The 27546-nt window shown below is 34.6% G+C and overlaps 1 long non-coding RNA gene and 1 pseudogene across 1 annotated transcript; one reads left to right on the top strand and one right to left on the bottom strand.

The window, feature by feature from the left end:
- Nucleotides 1-12054: 12054 nt before the first annotated feature.
- LOC131009907 (wall-associated receptor kinase-like 1) lies at nucleotides 12055-17998 on the bottom strand (annotated as a pseudogene).
- A 6549-nt stretch (nucleotides 17999-24547) lies between these two features.
- LOC131013204 (uncharacterized) lies at nucleotides 24548-27399 on the top strand. Its single transcript, XR_009097593.1, has 2 exons — nucleotides 24548-25073; nucleotides 26852-27399. It is a non-coding gene; the product is annotated as an uncharacterized LOC131013204 (long non-coding RNA).
- Nucleotides 27400-27546: the final 147 nt, after the last annotated feature.

Genomic DNA, 27546 nt, shown 5'->3' on the forward strand with positions numbered 1-27546 from the left:
AAGCTTGTTTCATTGATATGAATTTCATTCGATTTGCTGGGCTGGGCTCAAACGGACATCGCTACAGGTGGATTGCAATGGTTTTGTAGTGTTTAATGGCTTCCAATCCTTACTGTCTTCTCTGTTGGAATATAAGTATATATAATGGAGGATTTATTTAATTGGTAGAAGGAAATTTGGAGAAATTGGTTGTGGACGTGTGTGCTTAGGAATTTGAATGGGAGGATTGTAGTTTGCTAACACAATCTTTCTTCAATTCACTTCGTTCTAAACAATTGATACAACCTCCACATATATATAGTAGTCAAGTGAGAATTCTAGAATTCTCTTGATTTTTTCTATCTAGATTTTTCTACTTAAAATATCTTGATTCTAGATATTTCTAATACAAATATCTTCACTTACTTTTTCTAGAATTCTCTATATTTTTCTTCTAAAATATCTTGATTCTAGATATTTCTAATACAAATATCTTCACTTACTTTTTCTAGAATTCTCTATATTTTTCTTTTAAAATATCTTCACTCAAAAAATCAAGTTTATTTTTATATTCCAACACTCCCCCTTAAACTTGATTTGTCATTCCGAGCAAACTTCTCAGCTTGATAAAATCTTCATGCTTGAGTGGCTTTGTGAAGATGTCTGCAACTTGATCTTGTGATTTCACGTATTCCACTTGAACTTCCTTCTTTGCGATGCATTCTCTGATGTAGTGGAAGCGAGTGTCAATATGCTTACTTCGATTATGAAACACCGGATTCTTTGAGAGCGCGATTGCTGACTTATTATCCACGCAAATCGTTGTTGGCTCCTTTTGTGGCCATCCAAGCTCTTCCAGTAAACTTCGTAGCCAAACTGCATGGCAAACACTGGATGTGGCAGCCACATATTCAGCTTCACACGTTGACAATGTCACTATAGGTTGCTTCTTTGACATCCAGGTGAAGGCAGTGTCTCCCATGAAAAACACGAAGCCACTTGTGCTCTTTCGATCATCGTTATCTCCAGCCCAATCGCTATCACTATAGCCAACAAGCTTATAATCATCAGTATTTGAATAGAATAGGCCATAGTCGAGCGTACCTTTGAGATATCGTAGTATTCTCTTCGCCGCCTTAAAATGCGTAGTGGTTGGATTCTCCATATAGCGACTCACAAGTCCTGTCGCATAAAGAATGTCCGGCCTTGTGCAAGTTAAGTACCGTAAACTTCCAACCAAGCTCTTGAACAATGTCGGGTCCACCTTTTCTCCTCCATCATTCTTGGATAATTTTATCCCGCATTCCACTGGCGTGTTGATTGCTTTGCAGTCCTCCATCTTGAACTTCTTGAGAATTTCCTTGGCGTATCCTTCTTGTGTGATGAAGATCCCATCTTTGAGTTGCTTGACTTCCACGCCGAGGTAGTACGCCATCAGCCCAATATCTGTCATCTCAAACTCCTTTGACATGGCCTTCTTGAACTCCTCAATCATCTTTGGATTATTTCCTGTGAAGATCAAATCATCTACATACAAGCACACAATTAATATATCCTCTCCATTGACTTTAACGTAGAGGGCATGCTCGTGAGGGCATTTGGTGAAGCCATTCTCCTCCAAGTACTTATCGATCCTGCTATTCCATGCCCTTGGTGCTTGCTTTAGTCCGTATAGGGCCTTCTTCAACTTCAAGACTTTATCTTCTTGCCCTTTCACCTCGTAGCCCATTGGCTGCTTGATATAGACTTCTTTGTCTATATACCCATTCAAGAAGGCTGACTTGACATCCATTTGATAAATCTTCCATCTATTTTGGGCTGCAAGAGAGAGTATTAGTCTAATAGTTTCTAAGCGAGCGACAGGAGCAAATACCTCATCATAATCGATTCCAGCTCTTTGACTATATCCTTTCACGACAAGCCTCGCTTTATATCTTTCCACTTCACCCTTGGAATTCTTCTTAACTTTATACACCCACTTGACTCCAATGGCCTTGTGCCCTTTTGGTAGTGTTACGAGCTCCCATGTATCATTTTTCTTTATGGCTTTGATCTCTTCATCCATCGCGACTCGCCAATTTTCACTATCTGCTGCTTCTTCAAAGCTAACAGGCTCACAATCAGCAAATAGGCAAAATAAGGTAAGATCTTCTAACCTTTCAGTATCCTCATATATCTCGCCCAAACTCCTTGCTCGTGGTGTGACTCTTTCATTTAAGAAAGATGGTGGCGAGTCTTCAGTGACTGGCACTGGTGAAGCTGGTGGAGTCACTGGCTCTTGTTGTATTTCTCCAACTTGCTCTTCTGCTCTTTGTTCTTCTAACTGTGGGATGTAGGTGAAGTCACCGCTGGAGCTGAAATCCCAGACTCCTTCTTCGTCGAACTCCACGTCTCGACTTATCACTGTTTTCTTGGTATTTGGATTATATAACTTATAGCCTTTAGAGTTAGAGTCGTACCCGATAAAGATGAATGCTTCACTTTTATCGTCGAGCTTCTTCCTTCTCTCATCTGGTACGTGCACGTAGGCTTTGCTCCCAAATACCTTTAGGTGGGAAATTCCTGGCTTTCTCCCGCTCCAGGCTTCTTGTGGAGTCATTCCCCACACGCTCCTTGTCGGCGATCGGTTGGATAGGTACACCGCGCACGCCACTGCTTCGGCCCAAAACTCTTTAGGCAGATTCTTCGTCTTTAGCATGCTCCTCGCCATCTCCATGATTGTTCTGTTTTTTCTTTCCGCCACTCCATTTTGTTGGGGGGATCTCGGAACTGTCAGGGGCCGTCGAATTCCATTTGCTTCGCAAAATTCTAGAAACTCCTTTGATGTGAATTCTCCGCCTCGATCGGACCTCAGGGCCTTGATTTGTCGTCCGCTCTCCTTCTCGACGGCAGCTTTGAATTTCTTGAATGCATCAAATACTTCTGACTTCTGCTTCAAGAAATATACCCACGTTTTTCTAGAAAAATCATCAATGAATAGCAGAAAATAATTATTTTTACCGAGGGAGCTTGGATTTATCGGCCCACACACGTCAGCATGAATCAACTCCAGTGGCTTTTGAGCTCTTGAGCTTGACTCCTTTGGGAATGGCTTTCTGAAATGCTTCCCGAGTAGACAACCTTCGCAGAGTTGATCGGGATGTTTGATGGATGGTAAGCCTCTCACCATCTCTTTCTTTGATAGCAACTCCAAGCCGCCAAAATTTAAGTGCCCAAACCGTAGGTGCCACAACCAAGACTTATCTTGGTAACACGCTTTCAGGCATTTTGTCATGTCATTTCGAATATTCAATAAGAACATTCTATTTTTAGACATTGGCACCTTGGCAATAAGATTATTTTTGCCGTCTCTTATTGAAAGGTTATAATCTCTCATGTGAATATCATAACCTTTCTCTAAGAGTTGTCCCAAACTCAATATATTATTCTTCATATTGGGCACGTAATAAACGTTGGAAATAAATTCATGATTTCCATTCTTCAAGCGAATTAAAATTTTCCCTTTTCCTTTAACTGGAATTTTAGATTCATCACCAAAGGAGACGTTGCCACTTACCGACTCATCGAGCTCCACGAACATGCTTCTCTTCCCGCACATGTGGTTGCTTGCACCGGTGTCGAGGTACCACGTGCCATCTCTTCCAGCTTCTCCTTTATATGCCAGAAGCACACTACCATTTACTTCGCTCGTGTTCTCGGCATAATTGGCCCTTTCTTCAATCCTTACATTTTCACTTCTGCACTCGGAAGCATAGTGCCCAAATTTATGGCAATTATAACACTTTATTGAAGATTTATCGTACCTCGACTGCGGGTTGCTCCTCCCCCGACCACTTGTAAACTCATTTCTTTCACCATTGTTGACGAAGCCTCCTCGTCCTCGACCACGTCCACTTGTAAACTCATTTCTTTCACCATTGTTGACGAAGCCTCCTCGTCCTCGACCACGTCCACGTGCTCGGCCTCTGCCTCGATCTTGCCCTTTGCCACGTCCTCTCCCGGACTGTCCATAGCCATTGCTCGGATCTTCTTCTTTATCTTTTGGGCTTACGTGCAACTTTAAAAGTTGCTCTGAAATTTCTTGCTTCTTCTTTTGCTTTTCCTCATATGCTTGCAGCGACCCCAACAAGAGATCGATCGTCATCTCCTCCAAATTTTTAGTTTCTTCAATTGTGATTACTATATGCTCAAATCTTGGAGTTAGTGAGCGTAATATTTTCTCCATAATTCTAACATCCTCCAATTTTTCACCATTTCTTTTCATTTGATTAGACACCGCCAAGACTCTTGAAAAATAATCCGAAATTGACTCGGACTCTTTCATATGCAAAGACTCAAACTCTCCTCTTAAAGTTTGAAGTCGTACCTTTTTTACTTGCTCCGCTCCTTTGCACGCGTTCTGGAGCTTCTCCCACGCTTCCTTGGCGGTGCTCGCGTTCGAGATTTTCTCGAAATCATCGTCCCCTAGCGCTTGATAAATGAGACAGAGAGCCTTCTTGTCTCTCTTTCTCGCGTCTCGCAATCTATCCTTTTGTTGTTGGGATAGTGCGGCCTCGTCCTGCGGCTCCTCATAGCCGTTCTCCACGATCTCCCAAACGTCGTGGGCTCCCAATAGCGCATTCATCTTGATACTCCAATTGTCGAAGTTGCTCTTGTTGAGCATGGGGACTTGAAACGATTGTAAATTCGCCATACCACAAGTAGAATCTTGTGGCTCTGGTACCACTTTGTTGGAATATAAGTATATATAATGGAGGATTTATTTAATTGGTAGAAGGAAATTTGGAGAAATTGGTTGTGGACGTGTGTGCTTAGGAATTTGAATGGGAGGATTGTAGTTTGCTAACACAATCTTTCTTCAATTCACTTCGTTCTAAACAATTGATACAACCTCCACATATATATAGTAGTCAAGTGAGAATTCTAGAATTCTCTTGATTTTTTCTATCTAGATTTTTCTACTTAAAATATCTTGATTCTAGATATTTCTAATACAAATATCTTCACTTACTTTTTCTAGAATTCTCTATATTTTTCTTCTAAAATATCTTGATTCTAGATATTTCTAATACAAATATCTTCACTTACTTTTTCTAGAATTCTATATATTTTTCTTTTAAAATATCTTCACTCAAAAAATCAAGTTTATTTTTATATTCCAACATTCTCATCATCAGCAGCAAATATGGAATGCAAGATACAAGAATAATCATGATTTCAATTAATTTTTTGACATTATGACCAATTGTCGTTGTTTTTTTTTCTTCTTTGAGGAAAATCAACTAATTTATTTCTAGATGATGTTGGTATTCCCATGTTATATTTCTTTTAATTAACTTTTGGATTTATTTATACACTTGACAAAGAATATTAGTAATATATATATATGAAGTTCATGCAATGAAGACTTACCATAGATTATTCAATTCCAAAGTCAACGTCAACTCTTCATCGATCGAGGCTCAAAATACAACTTAACTCATTTGTCCGGCTTTCCTCCACAAAATTTTTATTTTTTAGTATTGTCTAAAACGAAATTCGTTCTGCAAAATATCCAGAGCTACTTCAACTTTTACAATATTTTTCTAAATTTTCGAAACAATAGGATATTTAATTACTAGCCGATCTTGGCACCATGGCCGGCCCCACCCCTATAATTATTTATTAAAATTTAATTATAAACTAATAATTAGTTTAAAATAAAGATTAATATATTTTAATTAAAATTAATATACTTTAATTTAAGATAAATAATCCTCATTAAATAATCTCTAATATAATAATAAATTTAATTAAACATTAATAAAATCTTTTAATACTAATATATTAACTGTGTTTTCACCGTACGTGACATACAAGAGGGATTATGGAATTTGTATCATAACCTTATATATCTATTGACTAAAAAAAACCCTAGATCTTTACAAAAATGTAATCACATAAATACAGTTAGGACTTGACGTTCTTCTAAAAAGAACAAAGAAATTACTATAAAATGTTGTTTTTATTAGGAACTACTATAAAATAATATTGTTGAAATGTTAAATACAGAAAAATGAAGCAATTCAATAAATAAGCCGTCTGAAATTCAATGCGCGTGGTATGTACTGTGATGACCGATGCCTGTTGACTGATGGAATCTTCTAAGTATTTCATTTGGGTTAGGATCCAGGGTCCCCGCAAGAAATCACTCGGAAGTTTAATTTTGTGATAAATTCAGATAATTTAAAATATTATATTGTATGAATACTTTTAAAATTCATGTGCAATTACAGAATTATAATGCATTTTGTTTATAAAATTCAAACGAAAACAATAACGAAAATTCAAAGGAATAGAATAAGATTAAAATGAAATAAAAAACTGACTAATGTAACCTAACACAATAAATGTCATGATAACGAAAAAGAGAAATAATTCTGAAAAAATTAATAAAATAAAGAAAAAGAAGAGATAGGTAAGAGAGAGAATGTTATAACAAAATTAAAGAAGATGTTATATATATAGGGGTGGGTTAATATAGAAACCCTCCCTAAGATTGGAACTAAGAACCAATCTAAACCATTAATAATATCAAAACTAACGAGTGCCCTGAGATCTTACAAAAGATATTTCATGCGTTTTCTTTAAATTAAAGGCAAGAAATATAACAAGGGTTAGCATTGTAATTTAGCATAATCAAATAATTGCCTACTGTAATTATTGCAAATATTTACTATTCACTTTCACTTGTAGGGTTGTTGGTTTGTTGCATAGGAAGTTAATACGATTTGTATAGAAATCTTTCATCTATGCAATTCCAAATCCTTCAACTATGCAACTCAGAACTTCGAACCCTTCAACTATACAATTATGTAACTACTAATCTTTTCAACCATGCAACTCAGAAACTATGAATCCTTCATCTATGCAACTACAAATCTATAAACTCATCTGTGCATTTTCGCCACATATCTATGCAATCGTATGCATTACCATATTTGTGCAATGATTCTTATTGATTGTGCAACTAAAATCTACATATCATTAAATAAAATGAAATAATTAATTATGCAACGAATTAACATGACCCTCAGGAACATCAGGCACATCGATGCCGGTACAGAAAAACAAGACTTTTGATTCCCTTATTGGGGTTTGAAACTCTAGTTATGTAGCATGATTTTAGCCTCACAGGGAAAGTAGCTACTTTGCAGTTTCAATCGATTGGACGGCTCGGAACGCCAAAACCCCATCATCTGGTAACCACAGGATGATCCACAAGAAAGGTTGCAGGATTCGAACCTATGGCTGGCCCGAAAAGTAACCTCTAAGGAACGACGCTGTACTTTTGTTTTGCCGCTTCCCTTTCCCTGACTTAGGGCTTATGGCTGGCCTAGTAGTGCGATGTGGCGAAAAAGACTGATTCAACGAGATATGCTTTGCATGTATTAAGATTTAAAACTTGTCGTCTACTTTCAGGAAATGTTTGGGAAGCAGCTCTATATGGATGGAGGGACAGACGGAAGGTGGCTGTCACAGTGGATATGTCTAGTCGCGCCCTTAGTTAGATAAATAATTTCAAATTACAGACTATATCTTTAGAAAATATATATATATATATATATATATATATATATATATATATATATATATATATATATATATAGGGTGGAGATCTACAAAGAATCCCCTTAGTGTAGAGAATAAGGAATGAATCCTAACCATAGGATCTGAATATATTAATGGTTCAGATTAAAACTAATTAATAATTAATCTACATTTTTAATTTACTGAATAACTTTAAAAATCATATAAAAAACGTTGGGGGTATATTAGACAATTTGTCTATTCAGAAAACTGTCATTCCTAATTTAAGGAATGATCTCTCCCCTCACCCACGTCTTTTCCAAACAAACTCCTCTCACTTTGGAAACCCTACACCAGACGCGTCTCCTCCCAAACGAACGGCGATTCATCTCCAATTACAAGAGCGACGCTTGAATTTGGCCGACGACATTGCAGTTATCCTGCCGCGAACATTTGATTTGGCCGTCTGGATTTGGAAGACGATTGGTTCAGTTTTCCGACGGCGTTTGCTGAAAACCGTGTAAGTTGTTAGTTGTAGATTTTCCGGCGGCGTTTACTGATTTCTTCTTCTTTGTTCGTGAATATCGTGTGAGTGGCTATGAAAATCAAAGGTCTAATTACAAATTTTAATATTTACTGAATAGATCATGTATTCTCTGTTTATGGAATAGAATGGAAGTTCTCACCACAAATTGATTCCTGATGTTTTCGGCGGCGATCCGTTAAATGGGGGCGAGTTGTTACTTTATTTTATTACTTGTTTATTTTATATTTTGGATAGTGAAGATGGTGTAAGCAAAGGGCTTTTCGTGTTTGTAATTAAATATTCATCTTAACGAGAAGTATTCGATTTGGGGAAGCTTCGTCTCCATCTTGAGGATTTCATTAGAATGGGATTTGGATTTAAAATTAGTTTTCTAATTATCATCATGAGGATGTAGTGATTACAGGTTATCATCTAGGATTCTGTTCTTGCATAAATTTTTTTTATTTGATTATAAGTTATTCGGCATGTTATGAAGTTTATTCATAAATTTTCCATGTTTATTCTTTAACTTTTGTAGTTTATTCAAATAAAATTTGATCTTTATTCATTAAATTTTGTAGTTTATTCAAATAAATTTGATCTTTATTCATTTAATAATTCTGTAATGTATATAAATTATGTGTGGTCATGTCATATTTGTTTATTTATTATTTATATAATTTAATTTGAGGCAAATACAATTTAACTACAATTCTGTTTTTGTATAAAAATTAATATCTGACTATAGGTTATTCGGTATGTTATGTAGTTTATTCATAAATTTTTCAGGTATATTCATTAACTTTTGTAGTTTATTCAAATAAATTTGATCTTTATTCATTAATTTATTCTATAATTTATATAAATTATGTGTGCTTAAAGTCATATTTGTTCATTCATTGGTGATGGCACGCAGGCTGAAAATGCAACATATCTAATAAACGACCGCAACAATTCTCAAGGATGCGCATACGGTATTGTGCACCCATTTTGGCATGGGAGGAAAATGAGGTGAAAAGGGCCGTTTTGGACAAAGCTTCACATACTTTTGGAGAAATGTGCAAGGATCCAAGATTCAATATAAATTCGATGCTATAAATTCGATGCTTCGCATACTTTTTGACAAAGCTTCACATACTATAATTTTATTGAATTGTGCAGTTAGCTTATGTATTATTCAGTATATATTGTAGTTTATTTGTTAAATTTATATATTATTCAGTATAATTTATAGTTGTATTTGCAAAATTTATTATAAATCATTTTGCACCTAAAAAAATATATTTCAAGATATGATTTCATTTTATACTATTAGTCTCATTGAATGGATATGTATTGACATATGACATTTATAAACTGAATAAACTTTCAATGTTTGTGAATAAAGTGAAAAATATACTGAATATGTTATAAAATATGAAATACAGACTCTGCTGAATGAACATCTAACTGATCTGAATAATTTAACATATTACATTTATAAACTGAATAAACTTTCAAATTGTCCGAATAATGTGAACAATTTACTGTTCAAATCGTGAAATAAAATCAAATAATAATATAATTTACAAAAAATTATTAAACTAAATTTTTTTGAATAAATATTATAAAATTATAAGTATTCTAGTAATGAAGTTTGAATATTGATATGATAGAGAATTGTGAAAAAAAATCATAAATAATGTAAAACATAATAAAAGAGAATAAAATTTGATATACAAATTTCTATATAATTTTTAGAATTAATATTTTTTTAATTATGGAAGTAATTATCATTACTTATTTATTTATTATAACAACAAATTTATAATTAAATTATATATATTAATGCATGTATGAATATAAAGGAAAAGCTAATGAATACCAAAATAAATATTTTGAATTTTTTATCACATAGACTTATTAGCTGAATTAACGAACACGTAAATGATGATTGAATGTTTTTAAATAGAATTATGCATTGAAAGAAATAAAACTACAACAGGAAAGAAGTTTTGACCTTGTTAATTTTTTTAATATAAATTAATATAATTAGCATAATTATAGTAGATATCTGTTTCCAAATTCCTCACTCAACGATTTTGGTTTGTTGGGATTAAGGAAAAAATCAAATCTTTCCATAGTATTGAAAGATATTTTCGGATAGCTTAAATATGTTATGACAAATCTAACCTTTTAGTGAGTTATTAATTCAAATCCTTAGTAAAATCAAGAGCCGTAGGATGGGCAGATTTGAAGGGCCGAGATTCATTCCTCATTCTCTCTACATTTAGCATTCTTTTTTGATCCCTTCCCTATATATATATTCGTATATGTGCTCAAGGGTATAAACATTTATAATGGGCCTTATTATTATTATTTTTATATACTTGCATTGGGCTGGATTTTAATAAAAAGCCCATAACATTTAGTTGATTTTGTACAGCAAGTACCATTTTACTACTCAGCCACCAAATTATTTTCAAAATCCACTCTCATTTCCTTTTTCATGTTAACTCCTTTCACTTATGTAATTTCATTTCGATCACATCAGTTATTTCTCCATTTTTCTTCTTATGTCAAACCCAAAAAATCTCGTACAAATTCTTGTTTCAAAAATCCAGAAATGCATACTTATAATTGAATCCATTATTCATAAGAAATCAAATAGAATAAAATCCACTGCTTTTACAGAAAAGAAACTGGTATTTTAGAATAGCAGAGATAGAATTCAAGATGAAATTAGATGGGCTGTTGAGGAGCCAGAAATACATAAGGGGGGAGGTGGAATGACGCCGCCGTGCGCTGCTGTTGGCGGAAGGCGGCGACCGGCAGAGAGGAGCAGGGGCAGCGCCGCTGTCGACGTGAGGGCGGCACTGACAGCCGCTGCTGTCGGTCAGGAAATAGAGAGAGGCGAGAAGGTGACGCCGAGCAGGAGAGGTTGGTGGCTGGCGGCAATTATCGTCGGAGAAGGGTGGACGCCGCTGTTGGGTGCGGAGAAGAGTGAAAGGGAGACTAGAGGTGAAAGAAAAGAGGGAAGTGAAAGGAGAGAGGGGGAGGCAGAGCCGCCGGCCTCCGGCGACGGCGCGGCCGTCCTGTGGCGGCGGCAAGCAGGAGGCCGAGAGGGAGAGAGAGGGGTGGAGAGAAGAGAGTGAGCGGGTGAGAGGAGAGAGAGCAGCTGGGTGTGTGTGTGTTTGTGAGATGTGAGTATGTGATTTTTATTAGGGTTAGATGATGGGCTTGGGAATGGGCTTTAATTGGGGCTTAAATTTTATTAATGATTGGACTCCTTTTAATTATCAAATGGATTTGCATTTGCATATTATGTTATAAAGGATGTCATTCATAATATATTTGGGCTTGAATTATTAATTTGAATTAAGTTTTAACTAAATATTGAGCCCAAATCTTTTTATAAGAAAAGCTCTTTTATAATCTATTAGGCTAATGATTTTTAAATGGTTTTATGATAATAAATTCTTAAGATTCAAACTATTATTATTGTTTTAAAGTTCAATTAGGCCCTTATGTTTATTATTTGAAATTATCTGGCTAGGTGCGGCGCGACTAGGGCGTGGACTGTGATTTTGAATTATCGAAGTTAAATTTTCAAGTCAAGTTAAGGTGTGAGATTTATTTCAGTACATGCCCGGGTTAATTCTTGTCCATTTTAATGTTATGTGTGTACCATATGCGTTGTGAATTACATTTATCGCTAGGGGTCCGCTCAATGGGTCCAGGACTTCACCGTCCTTAGTATGCCACAATGCGATTTGAGGTTATGTATCGCTAGGGGCCCGTAAATAGGGTCCAGGACGGAAAGGTCCTTGGATTGCCACAATGCGATTACATATTACAGGGTTGCAACCATTATATTGAGGATGTCACCAGGGGCCCGTAAATAGGGTCCGGGACTTTAAAGTCCTTGGACTGCCACAGTGCGAATATTGAGGATATATATGAAATGGCCGTATGTGTTACCGTTTTATTAACTTGGACAATTATTGCATGTTCCCGCATGCCAACTCGGTTTGACCATTTGCTTGGGGATGATAAGCCGTTGTCACTCTATGCTTCACCCCGTACTTTTTGAGAAGGCCTTCCATCCACTTGTTGCAAAAGTGGGATCCTCCATCGCTTATCAAGGCCCTTGGAATTCCATGCCTTGTCAAGATATTCTTTTGGAGGAACTTTATCACCACTTTGGAGTCATTGGTTTGAGTAGGAATTGCTTCCACCCATCTTGATTTGCCCTGAAAATACTCAAAAACTATACCAAGCAATCAAGACTTCATAAAACTCAAAATTGGGATACAAACACATAAATGCAATCAATTCATTGGGGAAAATGACAACAATTCGTGCGATATTAAGGTATGAAATCCATGTTTGTCACCACACTGAGTGTACCCTGTATGCTCATCCCATATTTGACATTTTTAGGTTTTAAAGGCCGGAGGCGCGTGGAAGGTCGAATGGCGAATCAAATATTTTAAATTTAGTTTTCCTTAAAGATGTTATTTTGAGTGAATTATTTTGAATAGAGATTTCTTTCACGATTTTCATATTAAATATCTATTTATAGTTATGATTTTCCGCGTGCGTTTTCATTTAAAATTGAATTTGGATTTGGGTGTCACAAGGTGGTAGGGTGTCACAACTCCTCTGCGGCCTTAGTTTAGCGGGAAGAGCTGCACTTGATCCTGACTTGATTGAACTCACAGAGCTGAAGGGAACTCAAACTATTAGCTTAGCTAGCGTTCCGGGATAATCTAGTCATTTAGTCAGTTCATAACAATTTATGTAAAGCAAGGGCCAAAGCTTCTATGAGAGCTTCCCCACACCTCCGTTACTCTTTAGGAGGCATCGGCCCCAGATAAACTACCCACCTCGCAGTGTCCCGCCTCCCCCCGAATGATCGGTGCGGCGATTAGGCATTCCACGTAGCGAGCCTAGTCTGGGATCTTTTCCCATAGCCTTCTTTATTCTTTTAAAACCAGGATCTTTTTTTTCCTAAATCCATTCACCTTGCTAGCCTAAGGCCTTAATTAAGGTTATCCCTTCGGAAAGTCGAAACCACCTCAAATAACCCAATGGCGTACGAATATCTGCTTCGAAAGGACCAAGAGAGTCTTTATTTACGCTATTCTTCGCATCTCGAGAGAAGCTAATGCAACTCCAAAAAATTTTGGTAAATAATAAGAAGACACAATATTTGGCTATGTAGAATAATAGAAATTAATTAACTAACCTTTAAAGTATTAAAAAGTGAAAAAATGGCACATCTAATTACTCATTCCTAAATAGGCATCATTTTTTAAGTGAAATAATCATAACCATTAGATTTAAAATTTAAAAGGCGAAGATTAATTCTCATTTCTCATAAAATAGGCATGAGGTATACAAATGTTCTTCAAATTAAAGCATGGGACCGAATGTTTTGTGTCAGTGTGTCTGATGACGAAACAACTACAGTCTTATAACACCTGCCTGTCCATGTGTGCTCATTGTCTGAAATCGTTGTGCATATGTCTTCAAAAACTCTCACATCTTCATATTCATCTTGAACTATAGAAGACATTTGAGACATTCTAAAATTTTCCAATTCAGTAGCTACTTCTTTCATAGTTGGTCTTATTATTCCTTTCAAATTCACACATCTCTGAGCAAGCTTTGCAACTAAAATAACCTCTTCCTTTCTACCTTTATCCAAAACTTGAGGATCTAAGATTGTGTCGAGACAGTTGCTTACCATGCATGTACGAAACCGAGTAGCTAGGCCTCTTTCCTCTTCTTCTTCATCAATAGAAATTGGCCTTTGCCCACTAAGAAGCTCCACAAGAACCACTCCGAAACTGTAAACATCGCACTTTTCTGTGAATTTACTTGTATGAAAATATTCTGGATCTAAATACCCAAATGTCCCTTTAACCAGAGTAGTTAAGTGAGTTTTGTCCGTAGCAATGAACTTCAAAGTTCCGAAGTTCGACACTTTGACAACATATTTCTCATCTAGAAGGAGGTTACTTGACTTGATGTCTCTGTGATAGATAGCTACAGAAGATGCAAAATGTAAATAGGCCAATGCTCCGGCTATATCTGCTGCGATTTTCAGACGCATGTTCCATGGAAATGGAAATTCATTATCGGGATCATGTATGAGATCATAAAGGGTGCCATTTGGCATAAATTCGTAAACAAGCAAAGGAACATCCGTCTCCAAACAACACCCCAACAATTTGACCACATTTCGATGATTGACCTGCGACAGTATAGCCACCTCATTTATGAACTGTTCCAACTGATTCTCCTCAACCAACTTTGATTTCTTTATTGCCACAATCTTTACCATTAGATAACATTCCTTTGTAGACAGTGCCTTGCCCTCCACGTCCAAGGATTCGGTTTTCATTAAAGTTATCAGTGGCTACTTCCAACTCTTTTGTAGGAAAAACTTTTGTTTTTCCAAGTGTGCCCTCATTTGTTTGTTATTGCAAGAGAAGACCACCATTTCGTTTGAAGAATTTCTGTCTAAGCATTTTTTCCATTCTCTTTTTGAACACCTTATACAACCAAAAGCACGCTAAAAGGAGTAATAGAAATCCTAATCCTGAGCCCATACCTGTATATAAAATTATTCGACGGAGAAACCATAAATATGTAAGTCACAACTTATTGAGTTATATTTTATTTACTTATTTTTTTGGATCAAACTTATTCAGTAGCATATGATCATTTAAACATTTTTATTTATAGTTTACATTTGAGCTGTGCTTTGAGCCCATAAATATTGGAATGAAAATAAAAAATAAATTATTACCTGTCAAAATTATAGTCCGTATCTTGGATGGCGGCAGTTGAATGCAATGTGTGCCTTCTTTCCTCCCATCACCAACATACCCTTTTGGACATGAACAGTGGTAAGAGCCAAGAGTATTGATGCAAAATGAATTTGAAACGCATGTATTAATTGCATTATCCACGCATTCATCAATATCTGCTCCACAAGCATCACAAAACAAGTCAAATGTCAGTTGATTAGCATTTGAAGCAAGTTTAAATTACTTTTGAAAATGATAAAACTAAAAAAAAAATACATCTATAGTTGTTAATACTTAGATCTAATCAATTTCTTTCTCGTAGGCATTCCAAAGAATTAAAGCATTATAAACTATAAGGTTAAATTAAAGAAAAGAAAAAAAAATTGGGCACTGACCATGGCATCCTGGATTAAGGTACGGATAACCTTGGTATCCTTTGGAGCAGTTGGAGGGATACCCTCCAATCGTTGAATCAAAATCAAAGCAGTCTGTGTTATTTTGACACACATAATCAGTCGAATTCAATCGTGCTTCGTTGCAATTCAACGCACCAATTCTCCAATCCAACAAAAAAATTGTCAACCGATAATTTTTTTGTGGATCATCAGTTTGAATCTCTGTTGAGTTATTCAAAATAGGGTATGTTGCTTGATAATAATCATCCTTAATTCCGAGGAATGCGTAGCTGCAAGAGAAATTGGTACGTGGCCATCGTCCGCTGAAGTCACTTAAATTCGCTTCCAGGTAAGAGGTGCCTGCAAGTGAATCATTGGGAATATTTGCTTGTTTAATATATTCAACAATACAAAAAATAAGTTTGTTTAATTATATTGTAAAACCATAAGTTGATAAATATTTACCTCTAGGAATGGGTGCCCTGCAACAGCCATTGTCAGGCCAGTACTCATTAGTTTTAGTTGGACAATATGCATAATAGTCATTGGCAATTTGATTATTTTTGGAAACGGCTGCGCAGATGGTGCCAACAGAAATCCGATTAGCATGTCGAATCGTACCCACCATCACATCATCGCACCCAATCACAGAGATCCAACTATCTTCTGACAACGTGAACTGAGTTGTCGATAAATCAATAATCAAGCTTCGCTCCTCTATCTTAATGATTCTCCGCAGAGAATCTGACCAATTGTAGCAAGCTAAACCCAAGGTTGGAAAGTTTACCCGAACCTGTGATGAATTGAAGTGTGTGATTTCCCACTTCATAACTGAGAGGTAGGCTTTTGGAGGGTTGGTGGAAGTATCACAATCTATTTCAAAAGATGGCACCAAATAGCAATTCTGCCCAATTTCAAATGGAAACGGAATCAACAATTCCCCACATTGATCCTGGCAACCATTTTTGGCAATTGAACTACTGGAAAATGAAATTGCTGGCACATTATCAAATGGAAACAGAGTTAGTTAGAAGGCATTTAGCGACTAGAGGGCATTATTGGTAATTATAATAATCATGATAAAAATATTCAATCATGTAAGGTAAACATCCTTTTAAAGTACAATGAACACCTAAAAAATGATCTCATGATAAGCATAAGGGTGCATTCTCTTTTATGGGAAAAGGGCGGAAAACATATATTTTCACTATTTTTATATGTTCTGTACGATGAATAAAAGAATAATACTAACGTTGGCAGCCTCCAAGCAGATAAGGATTGCCCTTATATCCTTGCACGCAGCTGCACTGGTATCCTCTACTGACATTAGCAACATCAACACATAGGCTCTTATCATCTCGACATGCATAAGTAGAAGGATTCAGCTTTGCTTGGCTGCAGTTTTGAGCCCCGGGAACCCAGTCTAGCCGCACCACCGAAGGACTTGTCGATGATACCCAATTATCATTATGCAACGCTGTTGAGTTATGGAGGTAGTATAACGGATATGAAAATCCAGTTGCATCTGAGGCCTCTTGGATAAACGCATAGCTGCATGGGAAAAGCCTTCTACGTTGGACTAGTCTGCTCAAGTCAATTAATTCTGCTCCCACGAAACCCGTGTCTAAACAAACATAACAAGTTAGAACAGTGATGAGGCCAAAATTTTATTTCAAAATAAATTAGTGCGATTAATTTGGTATAATGTATTTTTAAATTAAAATTAATTTTGAATATTACATTAATTATGACCTAAGTTATTTTTATGTACAAAAATGTTGCCAATTCAATTTGTAATTGATTTCAAATTTCAACATTGTTTTTTTAATATAGTATATATAGATAAATATATAATTATCCACATGCAGATTGAGCTAACAACTAACATAAATTAGGAATATTTATTTAAACAATTTGATAATTCACATAATAAAAATTAAATCTTTTTATTAAGAAAAAATATTAGAAAAGAAAATAAAAGAAACTAAACTATCTACTCCATAAAAAGTAGAAAACTCAATGTAAAAATTATCTACTGCTTCATTTTTCATATTTTGAACACTTTTTTCAGGTGATAGTGCTTTCTATTGAAATTTATGTTTACATATAGATATAATATACTCGTAGATTGAAAAAAACATAATATACGTAACTGACAATTACCTCCGACGATTTGAGCCTGGCAACAACCATTCCCGAGCAAAGTAGGATCAAATGGGCAATACCCGACGCCGCCCTTATCAGTGTCGTCGTCACAAAACGCTGAGCAACCTCCGTTGGTGGAAGTTCCGTTGGACTGCAACACGGCGTCATCGCAGCCTATGGCGGTGAGTCTGTTTGTGTACATCGACAGAGCATACAGAGTCCCCGTCAAGTTCACAGCCATACTATCTTTGTATGAATATGATGATTCACCTGCTGACGAATCATTGCAAATTGAAATCAGGTTGGGGTACTTTACCCGAATATATGTTTCATTTATTTCAATCACTTCTTTATTGATGATGGAAAGGTACGCATTTGGAGGATTTGTGGAAGTATTGCAACTCACCGTGAAGGATGGGCCGAGCGAGCAATTCGACCCGACTCCGAATGGATATGGAATCGATAAATTCCCACATTTATCCTCACATCCAAGTTTGGTGATTACAGCAGCAGAAATTGATGGTAAAAGAAGCACCAAGATGAAATACAAGATAAAAACTAGTTGTAGCCGAGGCATATTGGGTATATTTGAATACATAGCTCAAGAGCAGGCATTATATATACTTGAGATTGGTTGATCACTTATTTTTATTACGTAAAAGAAATGGCCTGCTAGCAGGGGCGGAGCCGGGGGGGGGGGGCAGTGGGGTCACTGGACCCCCCTGGAATTTCCAAAAATCCCAGGGGTATTTTAGTAATTTTACAAATATATTTAAAAAAAATAAAAAAATATTAATTTTATCTAATTTTTCTAATTGGAATTCCAATCCCTAACTTCTGCGAATTTCAATCCTTAACTTCGTTGCACATCATCTATTTCTTCGTTGCTCTCCGTTCGTTCTCACTCGCAATCGCCATATCCCAGTTTGACTCTACCGTTCGTCTACCGCTGAGCTGCCTCCATTCGTCTCCCTCAGTTCATTTGCCTTTCGTTGCTCCGCAAGTAAATGTTGTGTTTCCTATTCTTGGTCAATAATAGCTCAATGCTCACATAAATTTAGTTAAGGGGGTGTGGGGAAGTTCATGTTCCTTAGTCCTTGCTCCTTACCCATTGTTACTCTAGTTTTATTTAAGGGGTGCGGGGGAAGTTCATGTTCACATAAATTTATTCCAGTGTCCTTCCAAAAAATAAAACAATAAATTATCGTACTAGTTTAGTGATGCTAGACGACTAATGTGGTGGTTATCTCATCTGCTATAATAATAATTCATGTGCTTTTGTAGAGGTAAAGGTAATGTTGTATGATGTATTATGGTATATTGTGACAGAATAAAGGTAATGTTGCTAAATGGTAAGGTATGTCTTTTCTAAAGAAAACATATGCTATAATTTGAGATTTTTCTAGTTTTCTGCCCCGCTTCTGTAGAGCTTGCAAATGATGATTTTGGGTATTGACTTTACAATATAACTTGTGCTTGGTTATTAATATGCTTGCTAATTGTTATATTGGACTTTTTTTAAAAAAATAATTATGTTTATTTTTAAACTTGTTATATAATTTAAATAACATTATAATTATATTAATTATTATTATTTATTTTTTAAATTTTTTATTTAATTATTATTTTTTTGGAAAAAAAAATTTGGACCCCCCTGAGTCGAAAGTCTGGCTCCGCCCCTGCCTGCTAGGGACACACAAATGAATCTTATGTCAGAAAATGAAAAGGCGGCTAGTGGCCAATCAGTATATTTTGCCTGTCTTTTTTACTTTTTAATTAGAATTTTTTAATATTAGAATAAATAATTAAATAATCTCATGACGGTTTGATCAAATTTAAGACGGTTAGTATTAATTGTTCTACCGTTAAATCAAACACATTCGCTTTTTATTTTTCTCATTTTTGTCATTTGACTTTGAAAATTTTTCACTTTGCCTAATGTTCAAAGATTTCCCGATGTCAATTAATTTGTTCATATACGTTCTAAACACTAATTAAACATGAAAATTTTAAAGAGAAAAGGTAAACTCAAAAAATATATGAGGGGCTAATTGCGTAAAAGTTTAAACGTTTACCACATAATCATAATATCTAAAACTCCTATAAAAATAAAAAATTCAGTTAGAAGTTTTGGTATTTGCTATGTCAATCTAATTCAAATTATGTTGACTGGCCGATTAGTTCGTCAATTCGAGAAAATTAGGGTTGAAAATTTTCAATCCAATAAAATTAATAAACCAAATAGCCCGTAATCGAATAGTCCGGCACCTGATAGAGTTGGCTCTAAAATAACCCAAAATCCTATAGGATTGATTCAAAAATAATGTGTTCACATGATTATATAAAAATTTCTCATTTTTTTTTTTTTATCTTTAACTTCATTACTTTAATTGCTCTAAAATATAAATAATTAAATTGCTCTCCAATCCTCGGATTGGAAAGAATAAAATGAATTAATCCCATTTTTAGTTGGGCCTTTTCGGAAGTTGAAAAATGATTTAATTAATTGAATTCATTATTTTTTGTTTGATCATTACTCAATCACTCAATTTATTATCCACTAAATTAAATAGAAGAGAAACAAAAGAAAGAGTATTTCTTATTAGTGATTCATTTTTATTGTTAAATTAAATAAAAATAATAATTATTATTGTTACAATTCCTCTCATTTATTTGATTTCATTTTCATTGCTCTACCTGAACCGAACGAGAACTAAAAATTATACTCTTTCCAGACCTATAAATTAAAGATTATAAATATTTATAAATAAATTAAAACCTAGCCGCCAGGCCCGGCCGCCACATTAGTTCATGGGCGGTGGGCCATTAAATAAATAATACTCTTAGTCCAACAAAAGATCCGCAATTAGTGGCTTAATAATCTTCTAAATTCGCAACTTCTCTTTTTAATGCTTCTTTGCACTCGACTCTGACAACAATCTTCAATTTTCTGCATCAAAAGCACTTAAACATGTACATTGATCTAACAAATTTTTTTTTTTTTGAATTTATCTAACAAAGTTTATTAGAAACTTCAAAATGTAAATTAAAATAAAGCATCAATCAGTGAGAAGATTTTCACAAATTAAACATTTTATTATATTTTTTCATAAAATAAATTAATAAAGAATTTAGAAAGTGATAGTTTGTGGAATTTGTTTTTTTATGTGTTGAAGCTATATATATTTAGTAAACTTTTCAATATTATAATATGGGTCGCATGCGGTTACTAAGCTGATGGTAAAGTGTTCCATGTAATGTTGTGTTTTTTTTTTTAAAGGCCATGTAGTGTTGTGTTAAGATTGAAATCATGACAATGAAGTGCAGTCTGTTGGTAAGACGCTTCTCCTCTAACCAAGAGGTGGGGGGTTCGAGTCACCTAAAGGGTTACTATGTGAGTGTGTTTTTCTTTTTTATGGGTAATAACAAAAAAAGAAGAAAAAGATTGAAATCATAAACTTTCTAAAATAACTTATTATATGATTTTCTTCACAAAAAAAAAGAAGCTTACTTTATGATTTTAATCGACTTAAAGTTACAATTTGAATGTACGTAGGAACTAATGGAACCGTTTATATTCAAAGTTCAAACATTCTACTATGTGTAATGTCCAATCAGTATGTGAGTGTGTTTTTCTTTTTTTTGGGTAATAACAAAAAAAGAAGAAAAAGATTGAAATCATAAACTTTCTAAAATAACTTATTATATGATTTTCTTCACAAAAAAAAAGAAGCTTACTTTATGATTTTAATCGACTTAAAGTTACAATTTGAATGTACGTAGGAACTAATGGAACCGTTTATATTCAAAGTTCAAACATTCTACTACGTGTAATGTCCAATCAATATTAAATTTTAATTGCATAATCAATTTGAAATGTACGAGCAAAAATATAATATGCTTCACAATCTTTTAGCATATGTCACAGTATAAAGTCAATTGATATTATACATCAAGTTGTCTTACATTTGCAAGTGTATTGTTTCCACTGTTCATTAGGAGAGTTTGAATAACGACAATATGTACTCCCTCCGTCCCAATATTGAAGTCCCCTTTCATTTGGGCACGGGTATTTAGGAGAGTTAAAGTAGATGTAAAAATAGTAGGGACCACATAATTAGTGATTTAATTAATGGTATTTTATTTCTTAATTAAATTAACTAATAATGCTACAAGAACAGTGGACCAACTGTTCCACCGCCAGAAATCAGAAGCCGGCCGTCACCTTCTTCCCCAAATTCCACCGGCTGTCACCTTCTTCCCCAAATTCCACCGGCCGCCAGAAATCAGAAGCTCCTCCTCCAGTTCCACAAATTCCACCGCCACCAGCTTCCCCAATTTGCAGCCGGTCGTCACCACCGCCACTTCCTTCACTGGCTGTAATCGCTCCAGCTCCCCCAAATCTGCAAAATCAAGCTCAGAAATCCACCGCACCAAATCTGCAACCAAAATCCCTAACCAAATCTGCAACCCAAATCTACAACCAAATCTCCCCAAATCTGCCGGCAAGGCCACCATTTCTCCCCAAATCTGCAAATTTTGGCCGCTCAATTCCCGGTGACCGCACGCCGAAAGGGGTGTCGTTCTCCGAGGCAGTGGTCGGGGAAAGCTTCGACTTTTGGCTTCGAATTTTTATTGTCTTCATTCCCGCAGAGATATGGTTTTGAACGGTGATTTTACTGGTATTTGGTCGGATTTGAAGGTTTCTGGAATTGGGGAAGGAAAACGGGCGGCGGTCGTAGGGGAAGGAAGGCCGGTGGCGTGAGGGAAGGAAGGCCGGCGGCGAGCCTTGTTTCAGAGAGAAAAGGCGAGGAGAGAGAGAGAGAGGGGAAAGGAGGGAGGCGGTGAAATTGGGGGTTGGAGTCGCCGCCCTTATTCCTGCTGAGAGGCGGTGGAGGCGGCGAGGCGGTGGAAGGTGGAGGCGGCGAGGCGGTGAAAGAAGAAGAGGAGAGAGGGGGGAGATGACGATTTGAGAGAGAAGAGAGAAGTGAGGAGAGAGAGAGAGGCAGGTGGGTTGGGTTGTGAGAGGAGAGAGAGATAATTAAATCTATTAATTGTATGCTAATTGATGCCAAAAAAGGAAAGGGGACTTGAATATTGGGACGGCCCAAAAAGGAATACGAGACTTGAATATTGGGACGGAGGGAGTATTTATCTTTAATGTGACGTGTTTTAAGGGTGGAATAATGCATAAAGTTAATTACCGCCATCTTCTTATCACTCATCAGATTCATCAATATGTAAAAAGGTGCGCTAGTGTCACGCCCGTTCCGAACGTTAAAGCCTCAAGACAAAATCTATATAATATACATAAAAGATCAATACAACGATAGCTTTTTACCGTCACATTTTCTCTCTTCCATTATTCTATTTCTATCTATTTAACCCATTATTTTCTCCCTATTTAACTAACTACCATCACTCTCTCTCTCTCCCTCTCTCTCTCTATCTTTCTTTTTCTTTTTATTTCTTTACGTGATTCCAAATTTTATTTTCTTTTCTTTAATTTTTTTTACTTTTAGAATTTTTGTTTTTACTAAAATTTATACAGTTTGGTTAATTAAAAAAATTCAATACGTGTATCAAATTAAATATCATGACAATAGCTTTAATTTGATTTATAATATATAAAAAAAATAAATTTAAAATAAAAAAATATTCAAATTAATTTTTTTTAAAATTAATCTCTTTCTCTCTCTTATTTTATAAAGGAAGTTAGTTTATAATTTTTTTTGTGATCCGCATAAAATATTTTGTGAAATCATGAAAATTATGTACATTTTATTATGCAAGACTGCAATTATTTTTATTACTCTTTTCTTTCTAGTTTTTATTTTATAATATATAAAAGAAGAGTTTTCTCCTTTCATTTTTTTCCTCTATTTTTTCTCTCTTTCTCCCGTCAATTTTTTTACTATTTTTTCTCTTTTATTTTTATAATTTTTATTTTATTCTAAACATTGTCAAATTTAATTTATAAAAAATATTCAATGTGCATCTTAAGTTTAAGTTCGTCAGAAGATCTTTAATATGATATAAAAATTATAAAAAAAATGAATTTAAAACGAATAGGTTATTAAAATTTTAAAATATTTTTTTATTTTCTTTCTCTTTTTGTAAAATTTTACAACTTTTTATTTATGTTTGCATATGAAAATGTTTATTTATTATTATTATGAGAAATACTCTATAATAATAATGTGTAATATTAATTTCATTATCAAATAATTTAAAATAATTTAATAATTTTAATTATCATTACACTTTATACATAATTAAAAATTATGTTTTTAAATTCGGAATTGTATTGAGTAATTAGTATTTTATTTTTAAACCATATTTTGCATTTATTATATATCATTTAATTTTAAATTTCGCTATTAATCAGTATATACTGCATTGTTCATCAGTATATATTGCCTTGTTCATCAGTATATATGTATTATTCATTACCAATTTTTAAAATTTCATTATTCATCAATATACTACCTTGTTCATCAGTATATATGTCTTATTCATTGAAAAATAAGGGCCTCAGTGTCTAACAAAAAATAAGGGTCTCATTGGAGCGCACCCCTATATTGGGAGAGGTTAGGTTATAAATCTCTTTTGAAATATAAAATGTGAACCACTGAATTCTATATAGAATATGTTGAATTTGCTGTGTAAATTTATAAATTTCAAAAATTATATTTTTTGCTCTCTATGAGATTTGAACCAGGGCCATGAATTCATCAAACAAAGTGATAAATCAGCCGTAAATCTTGATGATCTAAGAACAAAAAATTATTCTTATTTTATATTTTAAAATATATTTTTATTTTAGCCCCCTCATATATATATATATATATATATATATATATATGGGTGCGCTCCAGTGGGACCCCCTATTTTTCGTATAACATGAGGACAATGAATAAGACATATAATACTAATGAACAAGATGTATGTAACACCCCGCCCAATTATATTAAGTTTAGAATTTATTTTCGAACTTAGAAGTAAGATGATTCACGCCGGATATAAAGAAAATGAATTTATTTTTAATTCCAACAAAAATGATTTACAAAAACATTTGTAAATGTAGTTATTGAATTTATATGCATTACATATTTATTTAATTTAGCATTCAAGTATTTTCACGAGCTATTTATTTAAGCAAACACTGAACGATTATTACAGTTTTCATAGTACAACCCGGAAGACTTTTTATTTTATTCAATCACCTAATTTCTCCACCTAATTTATCCACCTACTCTTCCACCACTAATTTTTTCTTTTCCCTACCACTAACTTATTTTTATCTAATAAACATGAGTGGAAGTGTGATGAGTGAAGATAGGATTAGTGTGCTAAGGTGGTAGGGAACCAAGCTTTAATCATGAATAATGCTTTGTCCTTAATCATTCTTCCATTGCAAGACAAAGCTCATCACTTCACTCCCTCACACTTCAATTCTCGGCCTCCCCTCTCTCTCTCTATACTCTCTTTTCCTCTATTGTTGTCCATTGAAGAAAGCTTAGAGAAGCTTCATCAAACACTACTATGAGATAATCCACCATCCAATCCAATCAAATACTATCATATCTCATCAAATTCAAGAAGCTAGAGCTAAGATCAAAGTTGGAGCAAAGTCTTGATCACCTTTTAAATCCTTGAGTAAGTGATCTTAGATTATTTATTTGATCATATTAATGATATGTGAGTGAGTATATGATCATGATTGAGCAAGAAAATCACCCAATTTATTTTTATGAAACTTTCGAAAATTAGGAGCTTGAAACCCTACGAATTTTGTTGTTTATTTTCTTGACTTGGCTTGAGTTATATGATGATGGATTTGAGTTTATGAGATGATCTAGATGATTAATGATGGATGAGATTGAAGCTTGAGGTTGAGAAGTGAAAAATGAAAAATGTTAGTTTGAGGAAGAAGATGATATATATATGTGTTTCTATATGTGATTTTGTTATATGATGTTGATTTGAAGATTTGAGTGGGTATATGAGTTCTTGAGCATGCTATGATGTTAAGTGATGGTTTAGATTGATGATTAGAAGTGATGAAATGAGTTTTGGGATGAGTTGTTGTTGAGAATTATGATGTTATATTCAAGTTAGAGATATTATTAAGATATATAAGTTTTAAATACAAAGTGGAGAATTTCGTAGGCCTACTGACCTACTGTGATCGATGGTTTTTCGATGTCTAATAGCTTTGAAAATTTTATAGCAAGTTTATACATGAGTCTTGAGTACCCTGGTAAAATTTCAAGCTATTTCAACTTCGTTTGATATTTCTTTAAAATGCAAAACCTAAACTGCACATTATTACCGAGAATTTCAGAGAACAGGGGAACGAGTCATTCATTTAAGTAGCTTCCTATGTGATCTAGCTTTCCAACTTTTTATGGTATCAACCTTATTGTGTTATCTAGATATCCACCAAAGTTGAGCCCAGTTTGACAACGTTTACTATTTTTCAAAAATTGTAACCTTCGGTTGCACAAAACTGCCAGAAATGGTAGATCGTGGTAAAAACGTCATATCTCTCAAACCACTTGGAGCTTTCGACTCTATTTTTTTTTTTAAATGAAACTAGACTCGAAGATATTTCTTTCAGTATGAGTCTCGAGTCCAGGATATGTCGGAGCCAGAACAGTTTAAATTTTGAAGTTGAGTCAGTGTAAAAACAGAGCATATTTTAATGATGTTTGATTGTGATTCTTATGTGCCTTATGTGATTGTGTTGCCTATGTATTTGAATTTTCACTAAATTATTTTAGTGAATTTAAATCTCTTGATTTAAATTTTAATATTTAAGGTTGGGACTATTTATTTTAAATGAGGTCCGTTCTTTTATTTAATTTATTGATGGACTTTAAAAATGAAAACAAATTTTGGGATTAAACCCTCATTTTTATAATATTTCAAGGCTTTTTGAGTATGGATTTTAAATGGTTAAAATGTTTTATTTCATCTCAATGGATTTTAAAATGTTTTATTATTTATAAATGAATAATGGAATTTCTTATTTATTTACATGAAAAAAAAATGAAATGTATAGAATGTTATAAAATGGTGCATGATTTCTTTTATGTTCATGTGAACTTGTGATTTTAATGATACTAAACTTGAGGATTTTATTTCTTTCTGTTTATTGTTTACGTGATTACGTGATATTATGTGGTTAGTCACGAGGTTATGATGGTTTTCGATTGTCTTTAATGGAACGAATTATGGATGCTAGAACCCTAAAACACTAAAAGAAAATCGAGTAAGGATATTGTTGGTGTCCTTAACTCAAGAAATTTAGTTTTCAAGTATTTATTCATTAAATTTGAAAACCCGGCGTGATGAATCAAGTATGTTTAGTACATCCATAAATACATTAAGATTAGTTTCATGAGACCTATTAAGGATAGAATTTCTTGTAGGCTTTGTGACCAGGGGGATTAGCGCTGCTTTCCCAAGACAGGTTTATATGTGATTATGATCTTCAGGCTTTGCCTAACCAGGTGGGCTTACTTTCCAAATGTACAAAGTATGATTGAGTTATTAAGCTCTAAATGTTTCAATGAAATGCAAATTGTTTATTTAATGTAATGAAAACTGTTTATCCAATAAAATGTTTATGTGCACTCTGCTCTGTTTAAGGCTCGCAATTCATGGATCGATCGAGGTTCTCTTATGGCCTAACACGTTATTTGAGAATTGTGTACACTTGTTAGTTGTTTCGGTGGGTTGATCTCCATCGGGCACTAATTCATGTAAGAGGCGTTATAAGGGTGCTTGGCTGGATGTGTTCCGGAGCATGTATCATGTAAGGCCTGCCTGGGTAGCGTCCCGAGGTCAATTCAACTTGTCTGAGTTACGTCCCCAGGGCAAGTGCAATGGGAGAAATGGATCCGTCGGTGGCTAGAGGTCCGGGATCACAGCGAGTAACAGAAAGGGAGTGTGACATGTGCGCACAAATGAAAGAAAATGTTTTAACATGCTTAGAAGTACTTCTTTCAATTTAAAACCTTCTAAGTCATGTCAAGTATGATTGGATAAACTGTCTTTATTAAAATATGAAATGTTTCAGAAAATGCATGCCCACTAAGTACATTAGTACTTAGCCCAAAAATAC

The sequence above is a fragment of the Salvia miltiorrhiza genome, chromosome 2 (assembly GCF_028751815.1).
Source record: "Salvia miltiorrhiza cultivar Shanhuang (shh) chromosome 2, IMPLAD_Smil_shh, whole genome shotgun sequence".
Taxonomy (NCBI): domain Eukaryota; kingdom Viridiplantae; phylum Streptophyta; class Magnoliopsida; order Lamiales; family Lamiaceae; genus Salvia; species Salvia miltiorrhiza.